The 7,637-nt window shown below is 37.9% G+C and overlaps 1 pseudogene; it reads right to left on the bottom strand.

Annotated features, from left to right (window-relative positions):
* Positions 1 to 1,361: 1,361 nt before the first annotated feature.
* Positions 1,362 to 2,168, bottom strand: LOC114636842 (annotated as a pseudogene).
* Between the last annotated feature and the right edge of the window lie 5,469 nt (positions 2,169 to 7,637).

The raw sequence follows: 7,637 nt of genomic DNA, 5'->3' as shown, positions 1-7,637 counted from the left end.
AGGAGTCATTGAGGTCTTCCCTGGCATCAGGGAGAAGATACTAAGGACAGAAAATTCTCTGTAGTTAATTTACTCATTCATGGTGAACAACATACTAAAGGTAAATCTGTGATTTTCTTGGGCGTTGGTCCTTAGTTCTGAAACACCTACATAATGACAACTGACTTATAGCAAAACTGGAACCAGAGTGCCACCTACAGTTAAAATACTGGCAAAGAGAGAACAATCCACATGCATATTCTGATGTCTCCTTAGATGTCATGTTTATTTGATATACAGTGTAATTGGATTCTGTTGCATACAGCTGATTTTCCTCATTGGTGATGTATATGATGGTGACAGTGTGCTGGTGAAGACTTCTATGAGTGCTGCATTTCAGCTAATCTCTCTCATTGGGCCCAGGAATTATCACGTTTTGTAGTTAGGTACTTTGTTTGAAATATGTATTTGGAATTCCTCTTTCTTCTTCCTGAATTGACCATTCATACAGAATGACCTTGTCTCTTTTCCTGATTTTGATTGAAAGTCTTTTTTTTTTTTTACTTTAACATATATGCTCCTACTTGACTGGGGTTCCATTTGTTTGAAATATCTTATTCAAATCCCTTAAATAGCAGTCCGTGTGTGCCTGGATAGAATTGAGCTTCTATTGTGTAGCTTATGGTTTAATATAGGTTTTTTTTTTTTTTACAAATTCACTCTCTCTATTCTTTAAATTGGCACTCTTAATTTATGTGTGATGGGGTGCTCACTGATAGGTGAGGTCTTTTTTAAATTTTTCTTTTGGAGGTGTAAGTGAATTTTTATTGGTAAGGAAGTTATCAATTTAAACAGCAGCAAATGAAGACTGTATAAGGAAACTCCCTGTTGTCACAGACAGATGCAACCTCCAGAATATGTGACACAGGAGACTTTTCAATCTGTGACTCCAAGCCCGGATGCATTAAGTGCTTTCCCATTCAATCCAACACTTCTGGATTACTACTAAAAAGGAATTTGTAATAAGAGCATGGCAAGGTGGAACCCCCCAAGAAGGTTCAGAAAGGGAATGTAGAAATCAAGAAGTTATTATAATAATTACTTTAAACTGTAATGCACTATGTTTCTATATCTTTACAGTAGTACAAAACACAGTCACTTATAGAACTGGTTCAGATTACTTAAATACCAAATGTGCTGTCAGTCCTCTACACAAGGTCTGGAAGTTACTCGTGTTTATATGAAATGAAACTGTGGATGCTTTTCTACAGCAGCATACCAGGAAGGCGGAGACAACACAAACCAAGGGATGGGGTTTTCCCAAAGCTGCATGTGAAAAGACGATAAGCTGTTGATCCTGTACACATGAATGGACTTCCTTGCTAGAGGAAATCAAAGTGGAAGAAGGAATGGAGATGTAAAAAGGTTTTCTTGAGGGGAAGGAGGCTGGTGCCATGGATGCCTTTAGTTCTCGCCCCCTCTGCTGTATCACGTTCTCCTGCACTGTCTGATGTCCATAATGATAAGTTGTCTCTAAGCAACTGCAGGATGAGGGTGATGTCTTTGTAGGAGTCTTCCTTTGTTCAGTGTATCAAGCTCTGCGATGACCTCATCAAAAGCCGTATAAGCCAGTGTGCAGGTAAATTCTGGATTATTAAAAATCTCATAATAAAATAAAGAAAAGGTAAGAGCCAGCCCCAAGTGGATTGGATGTGTAGGTTGCATCTCTTTCTTGCTTATATCAAATATCTCTTGGTAGGTTCCTTGGGAATTTTCTATCATTTGTTTTCAGTCATCACCACAAGCTACTTCAGCAAGATATAGGAAATAATCTTCCTTCATTTTCAGATAGAAAGACCTTACTCTCTAGATTAGTTGCATTGGTTATTAAATACTTATCCAACAATTCCAGGACCGTGGTGCAGATGGACCTCAGCTCAGACTTCACTTTCTCCTGATAGTCCTTGATCAGCTGCAACTACTTGTTGGAGGTGTCAGTCTTCTGCTCAATGCTTGAGATGACCCTCCAGGCAGACCTGCGGCCCCGGATTATGTTCTTGTAGGCCACCGACAGCTGGTTGTACTCCTCGTTGGACAGCTCAGTGCCCTGTTCCATCACAGCTTTCATGCAGGTAGCGCTCGATCTACTTGGCCAGCTTGGCCTTCTGGATCAGCTCGGTCTTCTCCATGGAGCTGAATCCAGAGTCCTCCTTCTAGTCTCTGTGGCTGCAACACAAGTCCCTGATAGGTGAGGTCTTTTTAGAGATATTTTGTAGTTTGGCTTTGTCATTTTGTTGTGATTCTTTTCTTTCCTCTTTCTCAGCTTCATGTGTGGGTACATAACTTATTTTGCTTTTAATTCTTGCTAGTGTTTTCAGTTTGTCAATCACAGATTTTTTGTTTTATGTGACATTCATATGATGCATAAGGAGACATCTTTTAATTATGACAAGCTATTTTGAATGATAACAGCATACAATAGGAAATAAAACTTAAAAATCAGACAGAGCAGTAAAGAGAGGGAGAGCATGTGCTGATGAGACACTGTCCTTGAGCTCCATTGGCCAATTATGGTCAGTATCTGATGACCTGGTTATGTCTTTGAATCTTATCACATTAATTTACCCTTTGCTTCAGTTGTTTGCTACTTTGGTTGTCATGCCAAGCCTATGAATGGTTTTACAATGCTAGGACACTACGAATCTGTTTTTATGGTTACTCTTACCAAGGAATTTCAAGCTTATGTTCAAGGAACTAGTTTTAGCATTCCTTACAGAGCAGGTCTGTTGGTGATACATTTTTTTCATCTTTTTTTGTGTGTTCAGAAATCCCTTCATCTCACATTCATTTCTAAAACATCATTTTCTAGATGAAATGTTCACATCAACCATCTTCCTCACTCAGTATGGTGCAGATGGCATGGCACCCTCCTCTGGCTCCTGAGGTCTCTGCTCTCAGGCATGTTTGCTGTTTGCAAACTCCTCTATGTTGTTTTCTTCTTTCCTTCTTTTTTCATTGAGATCAAGCTTTGTCATTAATAGAGAAAATGCTTAGCCAAGTTCTGCACAATATGAACTGTGCTTGTTTTACTTGGATATCTATATCTTTGTTCATGTTGGGGAAGTTTTATCTTGAAGTAAGACTTCTACTCCTTTAGCATCTTCAGATTTCCCTTGAACTTTGAGGGTATGAATACTTGCCTCTGTGTGTGTGTGTTCCAAAATTCCCATAATCTCTCATCCCTCCTCTCCTATAAAGTAAGCACTACTTTTCATAAACCCTTGCTACAAAAATCACCAGTCGATTATTTTGTGCTCTATATCTGCTCTTAATGTTTTTGTTTCTAGTTTTTCTTTATGTCTCATTCTGTGTACTATATTTTTCAGCTTGAGGGTTTTTATTCTTTAACTTTTATATTTCTCTGCAAAGTTTCTGATAAGACTGCTGTATTTTTCCTCTGTGTTCTCTTAAACATTCTTAACTTTCTTTGAATGAGTTATTTTATATTCAGTTTCAGAGAGTTTCTGCACACTAGTTAGCATGGGCTCCATTCCGGTGACAGACAACTTTGGGAAGACATGTTCCACTGAGGGTGCTTGATCCTTGATGGCATGCACCATGACATGCAATGAAGTATTATTGTTGCAGCCTTTGTACATTGTCTTGGTTTGCTCCCTCTTCCCAGAAATTCGAAGCATGCTGATTGTATTCTTTGACACTAAAATCACTTTAGGACTTCAGCACTAGAAGCCATCTATTCTGCTGTTGCCATAGTGTCAACTCTAGTTAGAAATCCAGGTCCAGCTTAGTCTCCAATTGCAGTTGGGGTTTATGTTCTGATCAAGGCGTCTATGTAGTCTATCACTTCAAACCTCTACTCTGATGCTATTGTAGACCTTGGTGCCGCCTTCTCTATCACTGCTGACATGTGACTATGAACCATGGAATTCCATCCAGTACTGAGTAGACTCACTATGTGTCACCAGCTTCAGTGCTTGTAGCCATCTATGTCACAATACTCTGCCATATCTGTGACAAAATTCTTTGGAGGTCAATACACTACTGAATGAAACTAAGGTCCACATTGCTATGTTCTTCTTATTTCTTAGGTGAATATATAGCCCAAGATGACTGCATTTTTCATTATTCAGTTCATTTATTCCAAAACATAGAAAAATAAAAGATACATAACATGTAGTGGAAAATCTCTGCTGCTTTTAACTATCATTCAAAGCAAATATTATAATTTGAAGAGTGAGGATGCTTGAAAAGATTACTACAATGACTGATTTTTGGCTTATATGCTTTAGAGAATTTACAAGCAAAAATGAATCAAAGTAATTTCTAAGCAATAACCTACCAAGAGGTGGAGCAGTACACTGGTAAGGATTGCAAAAGGAAAACAGCATCCAAGAAGTTTAGTTTATATTCCACAGTTTCTGTGTTTATCCCTTACCCACTAGTGCTATGATGTACATCTGTAAGACTGATACTGAATAGCTCTGACATTTAAGAAAGCATCAAAAAAAGTTTAAGCAACTAGGTTTTGTATGTGGGAAGACTCCAAATACATAGTGATACATATGTCTCTTAAAGATTCAGAGTGAACAGAAAAATATCCTAAATGTACGAATGCTTCTACAAACAGCAATTATTATTGTTATTGAGCACTGGGCACAGGTTAGTCAGTGTCAAATGTGTATGCATATCCCATCTTCCCAGCACATCAGCACCTGAGGTATAGACAGGAGGTATAGATGGGACAAGTTGCTTGCTCAAAGTCACTCTGTTAGTCACTGGGATTTAAACTCAGCTGTGCTTGGGTCTAGATACCATTTCCATAGTAAATGCTTTGCAGTCCTCAGAGATGATCCATAGGTTGCTAAATGGTCTTCTATTTGAAGATGCATGTGATTGGTACTTAGGAGACTAGGATTCAGTGAAAAGAGAACAAATAAGAGATATTAAGAAAGTTCTTAAACAGGACCACTTACGTGAGATGTGAGAAACTCTGTTGATGAATGGAATAGGTGAGGTGTAGGAAAGAGAGAGAATGAGGGAGGCAGGGAGAGAGAGAGAGAGAGAGAGAGAGAGAGAGAGACTGGGCCTGAATGCCATTATGGATTCACTGCTATCTTCTATAAGGTCTAAGTTACAGTGATGGAGCAGATGATAATAAAAGAAACGGTGTGTTTCATGGCTGATGTGGAAGGATAGACACGTCCAGACCTGACTAAACTCTTACTATACAGCAGAAAAGCCCTATAACATGCAGGAACTGTGAAGAGAACATGAGGTGAAGTTGGAAAGTTGAGTGGAGAACTGTGGGAAGAGTATCCCTGAGTGAGATGCATATTAGGACTGGATTCCTGCAGCAAGAGACAATTTGTCTACAGTGATCCCTTTCTATGCATCTTAACGCTAAAATTTAAGCCATCTTAAGTAAGAAAACTACTGCTACCTTTCTTAAAATTTAGTCCCCCCTCCTGTCTCCCATACCCCAACTTAGATAGTTTTAGAATAACATTTTTGAATAAAAATATATACCTTATTCACCTAATAAGCATCTAAGGAGAAGACAGGAGTCCCAGCTCTTACCTGTTCAACCCAATTTCTAAAGGCAGTCAAAGCCACCTTTCATAAGCAAAGCCTAGACCAAATCAAAGTTGATCCAGACCCCCTACATCCCCCGTACTCTGCTATGTTAGGCTCTTCCTGGCTTTCTGGTGATACTTGCTAGTCACCAAGCACTCTGCAAGCACACAATGCTTAGGGAGCACGTTGAGACCAGCCTTTCACTCATAGATCTAGTCATGATACCTTCCCTTCTCTCTGTCCCAGCTTCCACGCCTTAGAGTGGCTACCTGCTACAATAGTTAAACATTGCCACACTGTGGTTTCTTCACAGCTATCCTTAATTGCCTGAAATTACTACTTACTTATTTTTTAATTATATCTGTGCATGCTGTCTGTCTTTCCACACCTGGATATAAACTTTGCAGGGGAAGGCTCTACCTTTGTCCTCTGTGCCTAGAAAGTTACCATTGCACTGGGATTCTGTTTGTCTTTTTTTCCCTTTAATGTTTGTGCCTTTTGATATCATATCATATCAAAACAAAAAAAAAACAAAAACAAAAAAACAACAACAAAAAAAACCTCTTGCCCATTCCAGTGTCATCAAACTTTCTTCTACATTTCCTTTTAGTGGCTTTCCACTCTTCAGCTTAGATTTAAATCTATTCCTCATTTTTAGTCAATGTTTGTGTAGAACATAAGGATCCAGTTTTGTTCTTTTGCATATGAATACTCAGTTTTCCTAAAATCAGTGATTGAATGGACCATCCTTTTTCCATTATGTCTTTTTGAGACCATTGTTGACAGTTGATCATATTTTGTGTGTGTGCGTGTGCGTGTGCGTGTGTGGTGTGTTTCTGTCTGTCTGTCTGTCTGTCTGTCTGTCTGTGTTTATTTGGAGGAGTTTCATATGTTCCAATGGTCTACATGGCTGAAGTGTGATGGTTCTGTTTTTCATTGGGATTGTTCTGTTATTTGGTATTTTTTGTGACTTCATGTGAATTTTAGGACTTTTAAATCTTTCTACAGAAATGCCATTGGGATTTTTATGGAGATTAAATCTGTAGGTAACTTCAGATATTGTGGGTATTTTATACAAAGTTAAATTGAACAGCCTATGAACATAAATTTCTTTATGTTTATTTACAACTCCTTTAATGTATTTCAACAAGGTAAAAATTTCTGTGCATAAAAAGCAACGGCTGAGAAAAACCTACAAACTGAGGAATATATGTGATAAAGAGCTGATATCCAAAATAATAGAAAGAATTTCTACAAATCAATATCAATAAAGACAGCAATAATTTGATTTAAAATTTGAGGCTTGAAAGAGGGCTGAGTTGGATATAATGGTGCACAGACAACCGTATATATAGTTCCAGGGGGTCTGATACCCTCCCTTGACCTCTGAAGGCCAAGCAAACATTTGACACACATACACACATGCAGACAAAACATCTGAGTGTGTGTGTGTGTATTTATTTGTTTAAAAAAATGAACAAAGGCTATATATATATATAATATACATATATATATATGCATATGCATACATGAATGTGTATTTCATTTACAAATAAAGAAAGGACATTAATAGACATTTCTCCAAAAAATACATAAAAGTAGCCAACAAGTGTATCTAAAAGTGATCAACACCTTTACATTATTAGAGCATTACAAAAATAAAATCAAAACCGCAATGGAAAGCTGGATACATGCCCTAGCGGGTAAAGGCATTTGTTGCTAAAGTTAAGTTTGATTCCCAAGACTCAGTGTCTCCTGTAACTTATACTCTTGTTTTCACATGTGTGCTGTGGAATATGAGCACCTACCTGCATTAAACAGATAAATGGATGAATGAATGAATAAATAAATAAGTAAATAGATGGGCACTGTGGCACATACCTTTAATCCTTGCCCTTGGGAGGCATAGGCAGGTAGATTTCTGAATTCCAGGCCAGCCTAGTCTACAAAATAAATTCCAGAAAAGACAGGTCTACACAGAGAAACTCTGCCTCTAAAATTCCTTAAATTGAAAGAAAAATAAAATAAAATAAAATAAAATAAAATAAAATGACACACAGTGC

This window comes from Grammomys surdaster, unplaced genomic scaffold (assembly GCF_004785775.1).
Source record: "Grammomys surdaster isolate TR1022 unplaced genomic scaffold, NIH_TR_1.0 124976, whole genome shotgun sequence".
In the NCBI taxonomy this organism is placed as follows: Eukaryota; Metazoa; Chordata; class Mammalia; order Rodentia; family Muridae; genus Grammomys; species Grammomys surdaster.
This window is presented reverse-complemented; position numbering and strand designations above follow the sequence as displayed.